Source organism: Nicotiana attenuata, unplaced genomic scaffold, assembly GCF_001879085.1.
Source record: "Nicotiana attenuata strain UT unplaced genomic scaffold, NIATTr2, whole genome shotgun sequence".
Lineage (NCBI taxonomy): Eukaryota > Viridiplantae > Streptophyta > Magnoliopsida > Solanales > Solanaceae > Nicotiana > Nicotiana attenuata.
Window position 1 is genome coordinate 178,275 of NW_017670625.1, and position 23,837 is coordinate 202,111.

Here is a 23,837-nt window from a genome sequence, read left to right on the forward strand (position 1 = left end):
ACGACAAGAATAAAAATTTGAAAACTTAAAAGAAAAAGAAAGATAATATCAACAAGATAAAGAGTTAGAATTAATGCATAGAAAGCAATTAAAATAAATAATAATATGGTAAGGAACTAACAGAAAAGTTTATATGCATTAAGATGCAAGTAAATATCAATCATTAAAAATATGCATTTGGAAAGAAAAAATATATATTGATATGTCGGAGTTACAAAGGAAAAGGTTGTGTATGTATATAACCGATATAGAATTTATAGGAAGGGAAAGGTTTAAAATGTAAGGTAATCTTTTATCTTTGCAGAAAGAAGGTTTTGAGATGATGTAAAAAGCAGAACATTTAAGTCTATGCCACATTGTAAGTTTTAAAATTATTTACAAATATGTAATCTATCTTTTGTTGCTTATTTTAGTATTTTACATGTACCCTCAAAGAAAAAGATTTCATCGTGCAAGTTCTAAATTTTTGTGTTGCAAAGGGCAAGAGGTGATCATCCTAACGATGTCTTATCAATAATTGAAAAGTTTGTATTTCATCTTCTCAAGTTTCTGGAAAAAAGTCTTCTCAAAGTTTCATTTAAATAAACTTTCATCTTCTTGGTATATAACTAATTATAACTTAAGAGTCTTTTCGTATAAGTTTTAAGATGAAAGTTATGTAATATTAATTTTAATTTTTGGTTTTAATATTATTTTATTTAATCTTCCTTAATTAAACAAAGCTTAAATAAGCTTCCGTCGTAACATATGATATATTATAATTTATATTGAAGTATATATTCTAACTAAACCAAAATTATGAATTAATCCAAAAGTATGTTATTTATACTCCTAAGTGTTATCTTTTTCATAAAAAGAGATATATTGTAGTACATAAATTCATTATACTCTCTACTAATCTTTCTTGAAATTTACTATGCATTGTAAACCGCGCGAAGCGCAGATAAATTTACTAGTTAATATCTAAAGTTCCCACTTCTAGACCTACTCTACTACTCATATCGAAACTAAATTAGTTCCAATATTTTTTAGTAGCAAGTCACAAGGTATTCCAGCAATCTTCAATAGCAAGCCACAAGGTACTTTCCTCTCGTTTGATGTAGATTTCTCTTGTTGGATACTAATCTTCTAATAAGCTATACTTTTTAGCCCCAAGTGATTAGTATTTTTCCACTAATATGATTTATATTTTGTTTGTCGTTGCTTATTTGTTTTACGCTACCATAATAGTGGGATAAATCTCTATTCTGAATATCTTTCATATTCCTTTGATCATCACTTTTAAAAAATTAAAAATATAGAGAGTTTTTCCGAAAGTCCTGTGCAAGTATACATTTGTCGCATTCTAACTTTGACTAGAGACTCTTGCATGACATATTTTAAAAAATACCGAAAAATTACCGAACTGTACCGATACCGAAAAGAAACCGAGATGATTGGGAAGCTTTTGAAAAGTCTAATTTTTGTTATACAAAGTAGAATAACCGAAAAATTGATATGATACAAATTTTAAAAATAACCGACCAAACCGAACCATTTACACCCCTAGATATTGACACGACCCAAAATCACAGATCTTGATGACACCTAACTCAACCCGCTAGGTAAGCCAACTAACAGAAAATACAATTCAATTGAGATTATAAGAGAAAAGAGAATAGATAACTGAATATTTACAAGTTTATCCAAGATCTGGTAGTACGAATCACGAGCTTCTAAGATTTTGAAATTTCAAAACTGATACAAATAAATACACGTTCTGTTTGAAGGTTACATAAACAGATTAGCCATAACCTAAGCTACCAAGGACAAGTGGCAGCTACAACCAAACGCACGAACATCTTCCAAATCAACACCCGACGTCACCAGCAGCTCCGCTCAAAAAATTTGCACGCAATGTGCAGAAGTGCAACATCAGTACAATCGACTCCATGTACTGGTAAGTATTTTGTCTAACCTCGTCGAAGTAGTGACGAGGCTTTTAGTTAAAAGATGCTTATTATTATAACATGTACAATGGACTAACAGTAAAGCAGTCCAAAGCATAACAGATAAAGTATCATATACAACTCGGCGAGACAGTCAATAATTACTTAAAGGAACCACAGTAGAATATTTACGATCTCTCCCGGTATGAGAAGTATGCCCAAAATGTCAAAATGACAAATCACATGGCACGGTAACACCCTTCGTGCTTTTATCTCATTCTCACCATGTATAAATAAATTGTTGTACAATTCAATTAGCACGGCAACACCCTTCGTGCGTTCATCTCATTCTTCCAAATGAACGTATAACAGAACCAAACATATGACATAAACACAATAATAGGAATTACAAAGTAGGAAATACGCAAGTAACAACAATGGACAAGGGTATACATGTGGGCCATAGTAAAGTAATAAACGGAAGCACGTGAGTAATAACAACAATTGGAAAGCAAGGGATATCAGCGTCAATTAACTAATATATATTGGGGCCTAAGTACAAATATGACAGATAAGGGGGAAACACATGATCTGTACAAGTTAGCAAGTAAGGGCATGAATAACTAACATGATGGAATGCTTAACTAGAGTGCGACTGAATAGGTATGACATGAGTATAATTTCAAAAGCAGGAAGTAGGCATGGCATATGCAAATTAAGCAAGTAAAAGGCATGGAAAACGCAACAACAATTGAGATAGAGGTCAGTACGGGACAATAACAACATATCACTCAGAATATTTAATTGCGACAATAACAGCTCAAGATAAAGGCGAAAATATATACACGGAAAATATATATTACATCATAATGCATGTCCCTCGTCCTCACTTGCATGGAAATACCCTTCGTTCCACGACCTCACAATATTAAAAGCATAACAATATAAATGAAATGGCACGACATCACCCTTTGTGCTTTACATTCTTTCTCACATGATAATGTATATGAAATGGCACGGCATCACCCTTCGTGCTTTACACTCTTCCTCACATGATAATGTATATGAAATGGCACGGCATCACCCTTCGTGCTTTATACTCTTCCTTACCAAGAATATGATATCAATAAAATGACAAGGCAGGAAGTATAAATAACATCGAGGAAAGTGTTCAAACGAATATTCCAACAAATTCTCAATCACAGAATTTCCAAGCCAACAATGATTCAATGAGCCCTCAAGGGCCGTACAATTTAAGTACTTCCACAAATCTCATAGTTTATCAGCAACACAAGTATATAATCCAGCATTTCAAAACATCGACCGTAGCAACGTAGTAGTGATTACGCCTAGAGATGACCAAACTAGACCCATCAATATATTCCGAGAATTCTATCAAATTTGATCAAGTTATATTAGGTTAAGTCTTGATTACTATCATGTTATTCTACGTTCTTAATATCGGTACATCAAGTGGAGCATAAAGCAAGGAAGCTACGTAATTCTACAAGACACAATTATAGCTTAATCAACCCCCGGACATGATTAACCCCGGCACATACATATACGCTCATCACCTCATATATGTATCACCCCTAATTGTAGCAAACAATGACAAATAGGAGGAAAAATTCCCTCAACAAAGTTAGGCAAAACACTTACCTCAATTCGGCTAACTCAACACTCACTCTAGCCTTTTCCTCTACAAATTCACCTCCGCTAAGCTCAATCTAGCCAAAGACGACTTGAATGCATCACATAATGCAAGAGAAAACAATTTCAATTAATAAAGCTGTGATTTTTATCCAATTTCTAAAAAGTCAACAAAAGTTAACTCCAGGCCCGCCCAGTCAAAACCCGGGTCCAAGGGTAGGTCTTGACTACCCATAACCTCACGAGTCCAAATATGTGCCTGGTTTTCAAATCCGAGTCCTATTCGACTCTCAAATCTCAAATTTTCATGTTTCAAAACTTTGACAAAATTCCCAAAATTTTCCATAGATTTCTCATGAATTTGATGTAAAATCTTGTATAAAATCATGAAATATAGTTGGAAATTGATTAAAGATACTTACCCAATATTTTGGTATGAAAACCCCCTCTCAAAATCGCCTCATCTCGAAGCTAGGGTTCAAAACTATGAAAAATGAAGCAAAAACTCGGAATTTTCAGCATTTAACAGGTCGCGGATGTCGCATTTGTGACAGGGGGTTTGCAAATGCGAATCCCGCAAATGCAAAGGATTCATCGCATTTGCGAACCTGAAGAATTTCTGCTGAGGTCGTATTTGCGATAAAGACTTCGCAAATGCGAAGACCAGCCTTCGCAAATGCGAAGACCAGCCTTCGCAAATGCGACTGAGCAATCGCAAATACGAAAAGCTGCCCAGGCATCGCAAATGCGAGGCTTCATCGCAAATGCGATGGCCGCATTTGCGACCAGAACATTGCAAATGCGAATATACCAGAACCAGAAATCAAAGTTCATGAAAACCATCCCGAAACCAATTCGAAACTCACCAGAGCCCTCGGAGCTCCAAACCAAACATGCACACAAGTCTAAAACACAACATGAACTCGCTCGCGTGCTCAAATCATCAAAATAACTTCTAAACCCATGAATTGGACGCCAAAACGCATGAAAATCAAACTAATCTTCAAGAACTTATAGAATCGCAACCATGCATCCGAACCATATCAAATCAACTCTGAATGGCGCCAAATTTTACAGACAAGTTCTATATGACAAAACGAACCTACTCAAAACTTCAAATCACGCATCACAACCTCGAACGACGGATCACACCTCAAGTCAAAATCAATGAACTTTGAAACTTCAATTCCTACTACTGATGCCGAAACCTATCAAATCCTCTCCGAGTGACCTCAAAACTTGCACACAAGTCACATTTGCCATTACGGACTTATTCCAACTTCTGAAATCCGAATTCAACCCCGATACCAAAAAGTCCACTCCTGGTCAAACTTCCCAAAAATCCAACTTTTGCCATTTCAAGACCAATCCAACTACGGACCTCCAAATTACAATTCGGACGCGCTCCTAAGTCCAAAATCACCCAATGGAGATAATGCAACTGACGAAACTTCGTTCCGAGGTCAAATGCTAAAAAGTCAAACTTAGTCAATTTTTCCAAATTAGAACTCAAATCTTGAAGTTCATTCTTTCAAATCGATTCCGGATAACTTGAAAACCAACATTGACGATTTACGCAAGTCATAATACCTCATGCAGAGATACTCGAGCCCTCCAAATACTGAGCGAAGTGCAGATTCCCAAAACGACCAGCCGAGTCATTACATATATACATTCATATTCCTTACTTAAAATGGAAACGTACTTGACTATAAGTCAAGAATATAAGCCCTTTTGTTGACAGTTGAGGAGTTTAACTTATGTGAGTGTGTAAAAGCTCCATCATTTCTTTCATTATTTGTTAAAGTGTAATATTGAGAAGTATATGATATTGTTTTGTGTTCCGCTATGGTGTGTGATTATGTAATTTTTTGGCCGAGTTGCACTTGGTTTAAATGGAAGGAGAAATTTTTCTAGCGATTTGGATGGAATATATTATCAAAACTTTTCAAGATTTTATTTGTCCAAATAAATGAATATAAAGACTAGTCATAAATAAAACATACAAACCAAAACAATGCACAAAACTCCATTGTTCTATATATTTGATTATAATAATTACTAGCGAAACTCAATATTGGGTTTATAAACTCCTCAAGTCTTGTGCAAATTTTTCTAAAAGCAAAGGGTTGCATAATTTTGGGATGAGAGATAGTATGCTTCTTATATAGCTTAATGCTCAACTATCTTTGCATATGTTCTTCTATGTTATTTGGTTGATTTGTTATTTTATGATAATAGCTTATTATTCATTTTACAAGTGGATGTTCTATATCACTTATGTCACTTACAAGGGTTGCATAATTTAGGGATGAGAGATAGCACCTCTATTATTCAGAAGAAGACTTGAAACCTAAACTTGTACTGCGACGACCCAAAGGGTCATCACCTGTTTTCTCTTTCATTCCGTGCTTCTGAGGCTTTGAAAACCTCACTTTTACTTGCCTTGATTTGCGTGCGCAGTCCGGGCGCGTAGCCGAAAAGCTTAAATACGAATTCTGTGTAAAAATTGATGAATTTTGATACTAATATGATTAAAGTTGACTTTGGTCAACATTTTGGGTAAACGGATCCGGACCCGTGATTTGACGGTCCCGAAGGGTCCGTAGGAAAATATGTGACTTGGGCGTATGCCCGGAATCGAATTCCGAGGTCCCAAGCCCGAGAAATGAATTTTTGTGTGAAATTTTTTTCTGAAATTAATTAAGGAAAATGGAAAGGAAATTTGATCAGAAGACAACGGTATCGAGCTCCTATTTTGGTTCCGACGCCCGGTACAAGTCTTACATGTGATTTAAGCGCTTTCTGTAAAGTTTGATTGAAAACGGACGTCATTTGACGTGTTTCGGACTTAAAAATGGAAAATTTGTGTTTTATGAAAAGTTGGCAGAAATCATGCGATTTGAGGCTTGATTCTATGTAAATGATGTTATTTTGGCGATTTGATCGCACGCATAAGTCCGTAGGATGTTTTTGAGATTGTGTGTATATTTGGTTTGGAGCCCCGAGGGCCCGGGTGAGTTTTGGATAGGCCACGAGGTGAAATTTTGGACTTAAGGAATTGCAGGTGTGCAGGTTTCGCATTTCCCAAACATTTTTCGCAATTACCAAGACTGCTCGCATTTCCCAAACTTTCTTCGCAATTCCCAGGTTCGCATTTCCCAAACATTTTTCGCAATTCCCAAGCCTGTTCGCATTTCCCAAACTTTCTTCGCAATTCCCAGGTTCGCAATTCCCAAACCATTTTCGCAATTCCCAAGCCTGCTGGGTTCGCAATTGCGAACCCATATTCGCATTTCCCACATATGAGACCTGCAATTTTTCATACTTAGACAAATTTTAACCCTCTTTTCTTCATTCTTTCAAAACCCAAACTCCATAGGCGATTTTCCAAGAAACCTATCTTCTCCAAATCATTTGTAAGTCAATTTTTACTTAACTTCTTCAATCTTTAACATCATTAGACATGTTTTCAGCTTAAAATCAAGGATTTCCATGGGTGAAAATGGGGATTTTGGGTAGAACTTAGGTTTTCTTAAAATTGGGGATTTGGACCTCCATTTGAGGTCCGATTTCAAAATAAAATATAGATATGAACTCGTGGGGGAATGGGTAACCAGGTTTTGGTTCGAACCTCGGGTTTTGACCACGTGGGCCCGAGGGCGTTTTGGGAATTTTTGAGCAAAACTATGGGAAAGTCATTTTCATGCATTCAAATTGATTCAATTAGCATTTGTTGATACATTCAAGTAATTTGTGACTAGATTCGAGCGGTTTGGTGGTGAATTCGAGGGGTAAAGCTATACTAGAGGTTTGAGTTGAGTTTGGAGCATTCGAGGTAAGTGCTTGGTCTAACTTTGGCTTGAGGGAATAGGAGTAGAGTCTTATTTGCTAATTGCTATTTGTCGGGTACGGTGTATAGGCATGGTGACGAGTATCTATACACTAGTGTCTAGCATGACCGTGTGTCCTTATATTGAGATTATCCTGAATTGTTGTGACTCTTCCATGCTTATTTGATGATTTCTATATTTTGTAAAGAGCATGAGACAGAGATTATGAAATAACTCTTGGAGCGATGGCTCGAATGTTAAAGTGAATTATAAGTGAGAAGTGCAAGAAAGTGAAAGAGTTGATTTTCTCCCTTGCCGGGACGTGTTATTAGTTTTGTTGATTTTCTCCCTTGCCGGGATTTAGTTGTGTTGTTATATTTCCCCTTGCCGGGATTGCTGTCACTAGTTGTTACCCCCCTACCCCTTACTTGTGATTGTTGATTGGGTGAGGTTTTGTTACTTATGTATGGATCGGGTTGCACGCCGCAACAGTGATAATCGTGGATCGGATTTCACGCCGCAACAACACTATACATTGTGGATCGGGTTGCACGCCGCAACAACACTATATAATTGTGGATCGGGTTGCACGCCGCAACAACACTATATAATTATGGATCGGGTTGCACGCCGCAACACTATATAATTGTGGATCGGGTTGCACGCCGCAACAACACTGTATATTTATGGTTCGGGTTGCACGCCGTAACAGTGATGATTGAGGAACGGGTTGCACGCTGCAACAGTATTATATGTGATCGGATCGGGTTGCGCGCCGCAACAAATTATAGCTTAAGTGTGTTTACTCCGGATTTAAGTTTCTGTTGGATGTTCTATCCTTAAGTTTAGACTTCTTGTTTTAATTGTTGCCTCCCCACAGCATGATTCCCCCTCCTTGTATAAACTGCTTATTTCCTGTTTATTTTCCGTAATATATTTCATAACTGCACAGGTTTATCTAGTAGTCTGGTCTAGCCTCGTCACTACTTCGCCGAGGTTAGGCTAGGCACTTACCAGCACATGGGGTTGGTTGTGCTGATGCTACACTCTGTGCATCTTTTTGCACAGATCACAGCGCCGGAGCAGCAGCTTTTGGACAGCAGTAGGAGCGTTGGGCGTTGACTTCAGTCCAGAGATTCCGAGGTAGCCTTGTTGACGTCCGCATAGCCCGGAGTCTCTTCTATCCTTATTTCATTTGTTGTCCTTGTACCGGAACAAACAGTATTGTATTTTATTCAGACTCTGTTTTTAGTATTCTATAGACGTTCGTGAGTTAGTGACTCCAGTCTTGGGTAGAGGTTGTAATTGAATTTCCGCACTTGTTTTCCGTTTATTTATATTTAGAACTTCCGCTTTTATATTAAATGTCTCATTGCCTTAATATTGTCGAGGTTTGCCTAAAAAGTTAATGATTAATTGGCTTGCCTAGCTCCTATTAGTAGGCGCCATCACGACTCCCGATGGTGGAAAATCCGGGTCGTGACAAGTTGGTATCAGAGCACTAGGTTACATAGGTCTCACAACTCACGGACAAACTCGGCAGAGTCTGAGGGATCGGTACGGAGACGTCTGTATTTATCCCCCAAAGGCTACAGAGTTAGGAAAATTTCACTTTTGTTCTTTCTTATCGTGCGATTCCGTTTCTCAAATACTGCTTGTCTTTCTACTCTGTTCTTTCGCAGATGGCGAGAACACGTGCTTTTCTTCTACCGCGCAGCAGCCCGAGCCCCCAGCAGCAGCTCCTACGAGGGGCAGAGGGCGAGGCCGAGGCCGTGCCAGAGGCCGAGGCAGGGGCAGAGCTCAACCCCGAACAGCAGCCCCAGAGGTGGAGCCTCAGATTGGTTATGACGAGGAGATCCCAGCTCCAGCAGCTCCGGTGGGCCCAGATCAGGTCCCAGAGGGATTCATAGCCACCCCAGTTCTCCAGGACGCTTTGGTCATATTGGTAAGCTTTGTGGAGAGCGTCATTCGAGCGGGTTTGCTTCCAGGAGTTCAGCCAGCGGTGGCAGGTCAGCCGGGTACAGTGGCTCAGGCCGGGAGTGAGATCACTTTTCAGGAGGCGGCCAATATGGGCCGTAGAGTTGAGAGGGTTCTGCCACAGAGAGGTGGTCATGGGTCGGGTAAGAGGCCCCGTCATGCAGGCAGATTCAGTGGTACCTCGTCTGGAGGTAGAGGTTCTTATGGTAGAGGCCATCCTCCTAGGCCCTTTCAGTCAGCTCTCCTGGTCACTCATGGTACTTCAGGTGGTCATTCAGGTCGACAGGGTCAGCCTCAGTTTCTTCAGCTGCAGCGTTCGTGTAGATGTTATGAGTGTGGTGAGTATGGTCACAACAGGAGGCTTTGCCCGAGGTTGAGGGGTGCTCAGCCGCAGCAGACGAGGTCTTGCCATGCTTATGGTGATCCGAGGCACATTGTCAGATATTGCCCTCTAGTTTATGGCAGCTCTCCGCATCAGAGTTCTCGTGCTATGGTTCAGGCACCAGAGGTTCCACAGCCTGCCCAGCCAGCTAGGGGTGGTGACAGAGGTGTTAGAGGTGGAGGTAGAAGTCATAGAGGTGGAGTTCAGGCCGCCAGAGGTAGAGGCCAACCAGCAGCCAGGCCAGAGGCTGAGTCTTCAGGTGCAGACATTACAGGTACTATTCTGATTTGTGATAGAGATGCCTCAGTTCTATTTGACCCTGGGTCTATGTATTCGTATGTGTCATCCTATTTTGCACCCTACCTGGTTATGCCTAGTGATTCTTTGGGTATTCTTGTTTATGTATCTACACCGGTGGGTGATTCTATAGTGGTCGACCGAGTTCATCGTTCTTGTGTGGTAGTGTTTGAGGGTCTTGAGACCCGTGTTGATTTATTGCTCTTAGACATGGTGGATTTTGACGTTATATTAGGGATGGATTGGTTGTCCCCGTATCATGCTATCTTAGACTGTCACGCAAAGACCGTGACCTTGGCTTTGCCAGATTTGCCCGTTTGGAGTGGAGAGGGACCCCAGGGCATACCACCCGCAGAGTGATTTCATATGTGAAGACTCGACGCATGGTCGAGAAGGGGTGTTTAGCTTATCTGGCGTATGTTCGTGATTCCAGCGCAGAGGTCCCTTCTATTGATTCTGTTCCTATTGTTCGGGAGTTTCCCGAGGTTTTCCCTTCAGACCTGCCGGGTATGCCGCCCGACAGGAATATTGATATTTGTATTGATCTGGCTCCGGGCACTCAGCCCATTTCTATCCCGCCGTATCGCATGGCCCCGCCAGAGCTGAAGGAGTTAAAGGACCAGTTGCAGGATTTGCTAGAGAAGGGTTTTATCAGACCTAGTATTTCTCCTTGGGGTGCGTCGGTGTTATTTGTGAAGAAAAAGGATGGTTCGATGAGGATGTGCATTGATTACCGACAGTTGAACAAGGTAACAATTAAGAACAAGTATCCACTGCCGAGGATTGACGATTTGTTCGACCAGCTTCAGGGTGCGAAGGTGTTTTCAAAGATAGACTTGAGATCTGGCTACCATCAGCTGAGGATTAGGGCGTCTGATGTCCCTAAGACAGCATTCCACACTCGGTATGGGCATTATGAGTTTTTGGTCATGTCATTTGGGTTGACCAATGCCCCAGCAGCATTTATGGAGTTGATGAACCGAGTGTTCAGNNCCAGCCGCTAGAACTAATATCAGCCGCTAGCCACAAATTACAGCATGATTTATAGCCAAACTATTAAAAGGCTAGCTACCGATTCAACTATCATGGAAACACACTGTCGCTGCCATCAACCCTTCTCTCTCTCTCTCTCTCTCTCACACTCACTCACACACACATTCTCTCTCTATTTTCCTTCCTTTCTCTTTCAACCTAGCTCTATATATCTATATGTGCATGGATTGAATCAAATTGATACATGTATAGAGATTTGGGGGGTTTGAAATTAGGGATTGGGAGAAAGGGGGAAGAAAAATGGGTCCGCGATCGAAGTGAGAGGGGGAAAGATGGGAGAAAGAGGACTCGAATTTCATCAATGGTTATGAGTTTTCTTCATTTGAAGCCCCTTTTATTTTCTTCCAAAATTTTCATTTGCTGGCTGAAAATGAAATTGGAGATACTTTGAAGCTAAGAAATCCTAGATTTTGAGAGAAGAGCAAGGAACTATGTGTGTGTGTGTGTATAGAGAGAGAGAATCGGGTAGACGAAGATAATTAGGGTTTCGGCTATAATAGAGAAAGAGGAAAGTGGGAGAGAGGACACAAAGAGAAGGTTTTGTTATTGTTAGATCTTTTCTTTGTCATCCTTGTTCTTGTTTTCTTAAAAGTCAATTAGTTTTCTTTGGCAGTTAATTATACTCCATTATTTACCTCTTTAATTATTCACTAGAGTAAAAACTTAAAATGAGAAGAAGAGGAGATGAAAACAAGTGATCTGCATTTTTTTCCCTCTCAATATTACTATATTAGCAATAAACAGTTTATATTTTCATCTTGTTGGGTTGTGTTTGATGCAAAATAGACTGTCACTGTACAAAATAGACTGTCATTATACAAAAATATACTAAATAGACTGTCACTATACAAAATATATATAAAATAGACAATCACTATACAAAATAGATTGTCATTATACAATTTATATACAATAGACTGTCACTATACAAAAAATATACAAAATAGACTATCACTATACAACAAATATACAAAATAGACTGTCTCTATACAAAAAATATACAAAATAGACTTTCACTGTACAATTTATATACAATAGAGTGTCACTATACAAAAATTATACAAAATAGACTATGACTATACAAAAATATACTAAATAGACTGTCATTATACAACATTATATAAAAATAGATTGTCACTATACAAAAAATATATAAAATAGACTGTCACTATACAAAAAATATACAAAATAGACATTTCGGGCTATTAGATGTAATATGTTTGGGCCGAAGGGCCATTTTGTGTAAGTGGAAAAAAATGGGCTATTAAAATTTTGAGGGGCTATAGAGGGTAGTTTTCTCTTCTTTAGAAGCTACCTTTAAGTTTCCAGCCCAAAATACTATAAACGTTGGGCGAAAAGATCCTGCTAACAGCTCGTTTGGATGGTTGTTACATATCGTTTCATAATGTATCGTATTGTATTGTATTGTACTGTATCGTTTGATGAATACAATGTTTGGATGGATTATGTCGTTTTGTTGTCGTTTCATGGTATCACGCACTAGTAATATGATAAATAAACTTGGAATATTATTAAAAAAAAAATTATAATACGGTATATAAAAAGGTAGGGTAAATGGTAAAATAAAATTATTTAATAATAGTGAAGGGTGAGATTGAGAGAAAAAGACAAGGTAACGACGCGACCACACCAAATCGGTCGTTACATAAAGTGGTACATTTCATCATTACGTAATAACGGTTTTAACGATACGATACAATAAAATTTAAGTAACAATCAAAACAAACATTGTATTTAAAGTAACAATACTATACAATACAATAGGCAACAATCACCCAAACAAGCTGTAATGGTATACAGTTAGACCTATGTATAACAATAGAGGCAGAAGTAGAGTATTGAGTATAGGTTCGGCCGAACCCAATATCTTTTGTTTAAATCCTGTATTTGTATTAAAAAATTCATCAAATAAGTATAATATCTAATTGTGAATCCAGTAACTAAGACGAGCTATGTGTTTAATATCTAATTGTATTTGTATTAAAAAATTCATCAAATAAGTGCAATATCTAATTGTAAACCCAATAACTAATACAGGGCTTTGTGTTTAGTGGCTAGTTCAGAACCCATAAACTTCAAATTCCGACTCCGCCGTTGTATAACGACATCACTATATAACAATCATTCACTGCAAAAGGCAAGTGTTTATGGAACCAATTTTTATGCTATGTTACAATATATGTTCTTTATGACAACACTTCACTATAATAACAAAAAAAATTCGGAACAAATGAAACTAGTATAAAGAGGTTTGACTGTAGCATACTTAGTAGAAATAACTGTTTTTGTTGGGTAATTAATAATTGCATCAAGCAAAATAAACCAAAAATTAACTCGGATTAATAGTTTACTGTTAGAACTTATAACTAATGATGGACACCATTAGCCATAAAGGGGTAAATTGAATGCTTCAAATACATTATGCATCATATTATAACAAGTTTTTTTTTTTGATAATAACGGGACATATATTATAAAAAATAGAGAACGTTCAGTTTGTTACAGATAGTAGGAAAATTACCACACATTGGTGGATTGTCACATGCAATATTTTGATTGCCTAAAGTTCTAAGCATATTACAAGCATCGGTTGCTAAAGTTTTTACAAAAAGACAGGTTCCATTTTCTTCCATAGTCAGTTGTTGCTTCACAAAAAGAGGAGGTGTTGCATGGAGTTTTGGATTATGAGGAGAAAGCTACTTGTAGTTTTTTTGGTGGCTTCTTTTACAAGGAGATGCGCCACTTGGTTGCCTTCACGAAAGTTATGTCGAAGTAGAGGTCCTTCTAGTGGTGCATTAATGATCTGCATGCATAAATAAGGTTAGAATAAACTAAATGGCCCTGCTGTATTGCATTGATTGCTTCAGTTGAGTCAGTCTCCACTTCAAGAGGAAAGAGTTGGAATTTTTTTGCAATTTGGAGACCCTCGTGAATTGACTGTAACTCCGTATGAAGTGGAGAAATCGTCGTGTGCTGCATTTGGAAGCCAATGATCCACTTACCCATGTGAGTTCTGATCACTCCACCTAAACCTGATATTTTTGCACCAACTTTGCATGCACCATCAGTGTTTAGTTTATACCAATGTTTTTGAGGTGTATGTCAAGTTATATTAACAGTCATTTTTGATTGAGGTGGGCCACCCTTTGTGTTTAGGAAATTGAATTCTCTGGCTTGACCCATTAAGGTTTTCAGTATTGGAGGGAAGTTGGTGTTGTTGTAATTGTTTTTGTTCCTGTTAGTCCTAACACCCCATAAAGGAAAGGAAATAGATTACCCCATTCGACTATTGGAGACTTAGTTATGATGTTCAATTCTTTTAAATTGATCAGCCAATAGTTATATCCAATGATGTTTTGGACGCTGATGCCTAAAGATTTCCAAATATTTTCAATTTAGGGCATGTCAGGAAGATGTGTGTAATATTTTTATCTCTACGGCATATAGTACATTGTGGATCAATATTAATACCAATGTGATAAAGATACTGACGGCTAGGGACTCTACCATGGAGACATTGCCAAAGGAAGAATTTTATTTTCTTTGGGCAGTGTAACTTCCATATCCAGTCGAAGTCATGAGCCACCGGATTGGTGTTATTGATTAACTGGTAGCAACTTTTGGTGGTGAAGTGCCCGTTGTTATTAAGGCTCCAAAGAGGTTTGTCAGAATTCCCATCACTACAACATTTTAGGTCTTTAACTACACCTGAAAAGCGTGACTTAAACTACCAAAAGTGTGGCATTTGACCAAATGCCACACTTTCGGACCTAAGGCAACGCTGTTTGAGGGGTGGCCTAAATGAGCGTAACCTTTTCCCTAAGACAACGCTTTTTTAGTGTTGCTTTAGAAGCCACACTTGAAAAATGTGGCTAAAATTAATAAAGGCCACGCCTGTAGTTCCCTCTATGGTAACACTTTTCGGCACTATAACAACACATGAAAAATGTGGCCTTTGTTACTCTTTAGATCACGCTTGAAAGCGTTGCTTTTGCTAGTATATAAGCCACAAATTTTCCATTCCCTTGCTAGTATATAAGCCACAAATTTTCCAATCCCTATGGCCACACATTTGAAGTGTGGCAATTGTGTCTAAGCTATGAAGTAATTAGTTTTCAATAAAATATATTTTTGTATATATCCCATAATCACGTACGAAGATTTCAAACACTCAATTATGTACAAAAAAATAACAAAAGAATAATTCCAATGCATATACTTGCAATGAAATTCCAAAAAAAAAAATTAAATCTTGTGTAATACAATGAAGAAAATTAGTTCAAGGTTCATGCTTGTAACTTTACAAAATCAATTGTAGTATCAGGAATTACAAAAATCGTAATTGTCATCGTTAAATTCCAATAGATCAAATAGTCTTTTGGCACCATTTTTAATTATCCACCAGAACTTTCCTACAAAATAAAATTAGTAATTAGATAGAAATCCATAGTATGTAACTGCAAACTCAGAGTAGTGTGGTAGAGTTGGCCCCTTAGGGACTCAGGACAATACCATCACATATAAGTAAGAGATATACATATACACGACTTAAACAAATGACAAAAGTGGAGGAAAATCTATATATGTTGTAGTGTTGAGATGAAAATATAATCGGATGATTCGAGTAACAGAACATATGGACAAAAATCATGCTTTATTGGCCTTCCTCATTTGTTTTCTTAACATCTAGTTATATTCTCTCTGTAGTATGATTATGTTGCTTCCTTTCGTTTAATTCATATATGCGGATGGAAAAACTAGATTAGTGGATTTCTTTTTCAAAAGGAACATTAACTTTAGCATATAGCATATACTCAATCAGATCACTTTCAATTAAGCTAGGAATAACTAAATACAAACACCTTACCCAAGTCAAGGATGTTGTTAGCTAGAATTTGATATTTCCAGTCTGCTATCTAATTAATAGTTTTTGAGATAGAAATGTAATCTACTAGTGAGTACCTCTTACAGGTGACTATAATCACTTAGCTATCATTGATATCTTAGAATCTTGCAAGAAATTAAAAACTGTATAGAGAGATAATTAAAAACTTCCATCAGACAATTTGCTAACTCAATTTTACCCTCAAGCAATATCGGTCTCGACATTTTAAATACCTATCATAACAAAATCATATAGCTCTCTATTCACTTAAAAGCCGAGCTAAACAAAGGGAAGGGAGGGCATTTAAATTGTTTTGTGTGATTCAAAGTGAGTGAAAAAGATATACTTGTTGGGAAGTGAATACCTTTATTCACTTGAGATCCTCTTTCAATTCATAATTGTTGGGGTTACCAGAAAAAAACTCATTTTGAGATATCTGAAATTAACTCTCAAACAACAAGATTTGTATTTGTGATGACCCAAAAGGTCATCACTTGATTTACGAGTCAATTCTGTGTTCCGAGGCCTCAAAAATCTCCTTTTATCTCACCATGATTTGCGTGCGCAGTCCGGGCGCATTTTCGAAAAGCTTTTCTGTGAAATTTTAGAAAAATAATGAAATTGGCCTTTAAAATTGATTAAAGTTGACTTTGGTCAATATTTTTGGTAAACGGACCCGAACCCGTGATCCGACGGTCCCGTATGGTTCGTAGTAAAATATGGGACTTGGGCGTATGCCCGGAATCGAATTTCGAGGTCCCAAGCCCGATAAAAGAATTTTTAAAGAAAATTGTTTGCTGGAAAATATAAAGGCTTTTTAGAAGTGAATTGATGAAATTCTTGATGGTATCGGGCCCGTACCTTGGTTCCGGAGCCCGGTACAAGTTTAAAATAATAATTAAGTTGAATCTGTGAAATTTGGTAAAGATCAGAATTGATTTGGTATAAATCGGACGTATAGATGAGAAAATAGAAATTTTGATGTTCTTGAGTAATTTTATGAATTTGAGGTTTAATTTATGGTTGTCGATGTTATTTTGATGATTTGATCACACGAGCAAGTCTGTATGATGTTTTTGGACTTGCGTGCATGTTTGGTTTGGAGCCCCGAGGGCTCGGGTGAGTTTCGGATAGGCCACAGAGTGAAATTGGACTTAGGAAAGATTGCTGGTATCTGGTATTTTTGCCCAGGCCTGTGATATCGCAATTGTGAGACCAGGCTTCGCAATTGCGAAGTTCTTAGGCTTGGGAATTGCGACCCATGCGTCGCAAATGCGAACCAATCCTGGGCAGGCCTTGATCGCAAATGCGACCCTTTTGATCGCAAATGCGAAAGGGGAAGAGTCGCAAATGCGACTAGTTCTTCGCAAATGCGAAGACAACAGGTTCCAAAGGGGTTCACAATTGCGAACCTTGATCACAATTGCGACAATGAGACCTGCTAAATGAAATTTTGACGGGATTTTCCCTATTTTCCAAACTCTTCAAACCCTAAAACATCTTGGGCGATTTTTCAAAGGCACATACTCTTCCAAATCATTAGTAAGTCATTTCTAACTCATTTCTTTCAATCTAATCCATATTTTTACATGATTTCATTTCAAAATCAAGGGTAATTCATGGGAAATTGGGTGATTTTGGGTAGAACTTAGGATTTTCAAATTTTGGGGATTTGGACCTCGATTTGAGGTTCGATTTCAAAACAAATTATATATTTGAGTTCGTGGGTGAATGGGTAATCAGGTTTGGTTCGAACCTCGTTTTGACCAAGTGGGCCGGGGTCGTTTTTTGATTTTTTTTTTTTGGGGAAATTGATAGAAAACCTATAATTTAGTATTGGGATTGAATTCTTTAGCATTTGTTGATGTTGTTAAATCAATTTGGGTAAGATACAAGTAAATTGGAGGCGAATTCTAAAGGAAAAGCGGTGTTTGAGGCTTGAGTTGGCCGTGGAAGTTCGAGGTAAGTGTTTGGTCTAACCTTAGCTTGAGGGAATAGGTGTTGTGCTTTATTTGCTATGTGCTAGTGTAGTGTACGGCGTATAGGTATGGTGACGAGTATCTATACGTTGGTGTCAAACATGCCCGTGAGTCTTAAATTGTGATCGTTGCGTTTCTTAATAAGTACTACGTATGCCTAAATTGTTGATTATCCACGTTGAGTAAGATTTATGATTTTCTTCTTGGTATTTGGTTATGGTTGAGCATTGGCTCTAGTTGAAGTTCACTTGTGAAGTTGATTATTGGTACAAGTTTGGTTATAGCTGATTCCCTTGCCGGGACGTATTTAATTCTTATTGTTGATTCCCTTGCTGGGACGTATTTATACTTATTGTTGAATCCCGACAAGGATATTGTTGTTGCCATTGTTTGGGTGAGGAAAGAGAGATAAAGCACGGAGGGTGATGCCGTGCACATTTATACTTATGCATATGGTGAGGAAAGAGTGATAAAGCACGAAGGGTGATGCCGTGTACATTTACATTGATATTGATCATATGATGAGGAAGAGTGATAAAGCACGAAGGGTGATGCCGTGCACATTTCTAATATTTATATGGTGAGGAAGAGAGATAAAGCACGAAGGGTGATGTCGTGCACATTTTCATTACTTGATTGCATTGGTGAGGATTGAGAGTAAAAGCACGAAGGGTGATGCCGTGCACTTAATGCCTATTTGTTATGATTTCTTGCCGTTTTTGGTTCAAATACCTTAATTGTCTTATTCCACTATTACTGTCATTCTTATGTTGGTCTTTCCCCCATAGCAAGTTACCCCTCCCCCGTTACTTTTGAATTACTTCTGTTACTGTTATTCTGTTAGATACTGTGTACTGCAGGTTAATTATTTGTTCTGTCCTAGCCTCGTCACTACTTCGCCGAGGTTAGGCTCGACACTTACCAGCACATGGGGTCAGTTGTGCTGATACTATACTTTGCACTCTTTTGTGCAGATCCCGGTACTGGAGCATACAGACCTTAGCTAGGGGTTGCTGCCTTCAGTCCATCGGAGACCCGAGGTAGTCCTGCAGGCGTCCGCAGGCCTTGGCGTCCCCTTCATATCTAGTTTATTTATGTTCTTTTCTATTTCAGAGACAGACATGTACTTTCTTGTTCAGACCCTATTTGTAGTATTCTTAGATAGTCCGTGAGATTGTGACACCAGTTCTGGGTGGTTTATGTTTATAGATTCGTATTGGTATTAGCTAAACTGTTAAATTTCGTTCTGCCGCATCATTATTTCCGCTGCTTATTATATGCTAACTTGAAATTGTTAAGAGATTAAAAATGAAAAGGGTAAATTAACCGGAATAGTTGGCTTGCCTAGCTTTCTCTAGTAGGCGCCATCACGACTCTCGAGGGTGAAAAATCCGGGTCGTGACTGTATTTGTGTACTTCCCATTCTAGCAAACAGAAAATAAGATAGTAAGTCAAAGAAGACAAATCTAAATTTAACTCCTCAGTTGAACTTAAAGGAAGATCTTAAGCGGAGATAATACACAATATAGACCAAATCAACAATAGAAATATGCAAGTTTCATATGTCAAGAGATAAAGAATTAAGGAGAAAGATGACAAATTGTGTATTATGCTTAACTAATCGATATACTGCAGAACATTTCCTTTCGAAAAATGGCACGCCCAAAGTTTGATTACATGGTCAATATATATTTTCTATTAACTAATTCTCCTACAACATTTTTAAGGAGAGCAGGAAGTTAATAGCTAAAAAGTCAGTTTACCCAGCTTTACCTACCAAACATGCCAGTGAATAATGCCTTAACATACCTCTGAAGTACCTCTATCCTTTTTCTTTACCTTCCTCATTTTTGCTCTACGTTGATCTTATTTGAGAACATGAAGAATCCTTCGTTCACTCCAGTGTCCACATGTATAACCTATACCAAAGCAAGCAAGAACTGCATTGATGCAAACTACAATACAGTCACAAGTAGGACAATATCTTTAAAATTTGATATTTCAACCACAAAGTTAAAGTCTTAATAACATCAGAACTAAATATTGTGTTAGCATAAAAAAATAAATAGTATGTGTCGATTGATATGCCAAATTGATCTACCTAACTCACATATTGCCATGTTTATTCAATATCAAACTAGAGCCTCAGTCTTAGCTTCAGTAGCTATACAATTAATAATAAGAGAGAGAGAACAAGAATTAATTACTGGACAATAGAATGTCAGAACAAGAATTTGTACCCAGATTGTATAAACGTAAAAAGTTATCTCCTCCGAAAATACAAGTGAAGGTCATCCCTCCCCCTTATGGGCTAGAGAACGTCATATAACTAAATCCCATTTACAATAAAGAAAACCAAATCCCATTGTAATTGAAGTATATCTTCATCACTATCTCGTATTTTCATCACTAATGCATAAAGCTTCATGAAAAAAGTACCATATCTTCTTGAACATCTTTTAATTATCAAACCGTATAAATAGCAAAATATTTTAGTTTCAACTACCAAGACTCAATGTATGCGATTAAGTCATAAGCATTTATACGTTTATGCTACAAAAATTTTATGTCAAACTTAAGTAGAAAACTTAGACTAACATTTTGAACTCCACAACTGGGAAGTAACACTATAATGCTTCAATTGCAAAACAAAAACATACAAAGCACTGAAGAAAGTAATTTGACAACAAAAGAACATAATAATAATTGTACTATGGAATGAAGAAACTAGCAAGATGTGGCGGACATGAAAATTGTGGCGCACGTACAAACTAACAAGTTATGAAAACATATAAGCATATAAGAAAAGGCAAACCAAATAGGTCCAGATATTTTCATCTCATGAAAATACCTTCTTAATGCTCCAGTTCCTTTTCAAACACTTATTATTGCTTTCTGTCCATCAATATTTGATACTAAATTTATGCTTCCTACTAAGTCTTTCAAATTCTTACTATTTATCCAACTAATTTCACTTCGTTAATTGGCTTCAAAACCAAAATGATTTCAACCGTAAGGATAGGTCAGACAAACATTCCATCAAACACAAAAGAAATTATGCAAATAGGCAAAGCTAGTATAGAAATGTTTAAGATCTAAACACAAGTACGTTTAAACTTAAGACTAGTACTATGAAACAAACCCGAATGAAATATGTATTTGAACTTTGATACTATTGAAATTTTCTTTTTCCTCGTTGAATTTCACTTAAGCAAATATTGGCATATATAAGAGCACATTTCAGAAAGAAAATGAGACGTCGCTGCAAATTTTAGGGTGGAGGGAAATTCGGCACAGGATATGGTAGTTTCTATGGAGATTACGGCGGAGGTGGGCAAAACAGAAAACCTAATGAACTGATGTCATTAGGAGAGAAACTGTTTGCACTTTCAAAATGGGGGGAAATGAATTTGACGGGAAATTTTAAAGGCAGGGGGAATTTTATTGAATTTCTTTAGCGCACACTTGTGAAGTGTTGCTTTTAGAATTACGAATACAGCTCACTTTAAAAGCGTCGCAATATAAATGAATAAGTGTTGCCAATTAATTTATGTTTGGCAACACTTAAGTTGCGTTGTCTTTCAATTTTAAAAAAAAACGCTTTGCCAGCGTGGCCATAAAATGTGTTGCCGAAAGCTATCAGCAAAGGCCACCCTTGAAAAGTGTTCCCACGTATTATAGTTTTGGAAATACTTTTTAAACGTTGTCAAAAGTTAGTGTGCCCTTGGTCCAGATTTGTTGTAGTGCATGTTTAAAGGGTTAAGGAATGCCTTTAATATTATATTGTTTACCACTGTAGACGGCAGTTGGAAGGAAATTCTTGAAAAAGACCATTTGCCATTGTGGTAGATATTTTTAACTTGAACATTGTTCATATTCTTGGAGGAGGCCCTCAATACAATTTCTTAAGGAGTTTTTTCCTACGTTTATAATTGTTTACAAGTTAACTTGGTCCGTTGTCTATGCGGACGCCATGCAGCTCATATATATAACAAAAAAATTTCAATTATTGTGTGGATTGGAATGACAATACCACCTTAGTACTTTGTTTGGTTAGTAGACCAGGTATAAGTTATCCCGATGTTAATTTTGACACTGGGATAACTTATATCTTATAGAAGGTGGGGTAATTAGCACCGGTATAACTTATACCTTCTTCTTAGAAATTATGCAATTGTCATTCTTAATACAACATACCAAACAATGAATAAAGAACAATCCGAGCATAACTAATTCCAGCATAATTTATCCCAATATAACTTATACCGGCATAACTTATACCGGTATAAATCATATTCCAACCAAACTGACCCCTAAGTCCATAACTAATGCATTGCATGCAATAAGTTTTGTGTAGCTGATATTGTTTCATGATCTTCGATAGGAATATTTAGCCGAGTTCTTATACATGCAGTGACTAATATATATGAAGAAAACAAGAAACATTGATGCATTCAGAAAAATTAGTTGGCCATGGACCCTTTGGTCGACTTGGGCAGCGGGAGAGTAGAAGCTATGGGTTCGGCTGAACCTAGTAGTTTTATTCTAAATTATGTAGTTGTTTTAAGAAATTTATTAAACATGTACAAATTACGAATTTAGAATCCAATAACTTAAAAAGATTTAGAATTTGAATCCATAAGCTTCAAATTCTGACCCCGACTCCGTTTGTCGAGACCATGCTCCTCGTTCTTACTTTCTTGAGTTGCAATGCTTGTTGTCTCATCCCCTAAATTCTTTTGTTTTGCCAAGTACTGTTGCTTGGTTTACAGCATTAACAAAAATAATTTCTGTATCATTCAGCATATAGTTGTACAATGTCTGGATTTGTTGTATAACAAAAAATAATCTCGTAACTCATAAATGCACCTCTTGGTTGGTCATTAAACCCTACAATATGTTAATATCCACATTAGTTATGTGATTGTGTGTTATTTTATGTATGATAAAAGTGAAATAAGACTAGCTAATACATGTATTGTTGCAATACATGGCAAGAATAACAGAACACTAGAAAACAAAAGATATAGCATTCCTCACTGTATAACTATCGTCACATTCTTATTTACCACATGAACATCACCACATTATTTATTATTCTTCGAAAGAAAACTCACTACATTTTTATTCATCGTATAAATAATATTACTATACGTCAACCAAATCATCTCTGAGTACTGGTGGCAAAATGGTTAAAAAAAAATAGTTATCTACCCATATTATTCATTAAAAAAGACTTGGATAATGAACTTTTTAAAAACAGGTCAAATATGTATAAAAACCATAGTATCCACTTAGAAAATGGATAACTAATGGGTTTAATTTTTACATTTGTAAAACATCAAATTAGGAATTCCTCAAGTTTGTAAGTTTAGAAATTCTCCAAAAAGTGATCATATTCAAGAAATTATGGATAATATAGATATCTATATTATCCGCCGGTTAACCCGTTTTTTATCCATATTAAATATGAACCTGGTCAGATAGTTTATCCATTTTTTGCATGATTCATTTACGGTCCGCTCATATCCGACCCGTTTGACACCCTATCTCTGAGTACGAACAAGTAGTTAATTAGGTAGCAGCATGATAATTTTTTTTATTTTTTTATTTTGCATGATGATAGCTGTTAGAGTATTAAAGTTTCTATATGATAAGGTTGGAGTACGTCCGTGAAATCCTTTGGTTCTCCGTATTCCAAGGACTTTGCTGGTTTTTGAATCTATTACCCTATTTACTACTACTTCCTACTTCCTTTTCTATCTCCTTTCTTGATTGATTACTTTTCTTCACTTCACTACTTTGTCTCTTTGTTTTATCATTTCTTTT

The 23,837-nt window shown here is 37.1% G+C and overlaps 1 long non-coding RNA gene across 2 annotated transcripts; it reads right to left on the reverse strand.

The window, feature by feature from the left end:
• Positions 1 to 15,354: 15,354 nt before the first annotated feature.
• LOC109241650 lies at positions 15,355 to 21,458 on the reverse strand. Of its 2 annotated transcripts, none has more exons than XR_002070265.1 (3): positions 21,151 to 21,458; positions 19,818 to 19,927; positions 15,355 to 15,556 (listed from the first exon to the last, which is right to left on the reverse strand). It is a non-coding gene; the product is annotated as an uncharacterized LOC109241650 (long non-coding RNA). The 2 variants fall into 2 exon arrangements; XR_002070266.1 differs by lacking the exon at positions 15,355 to 15,556 and adding an exon at positions 19,348 to 19,432 and having other exon boundaries at positions 19,848 to 19,927.
• Positions 21,459 to 23,837: the final 2,379 nt, after the last annotated feature.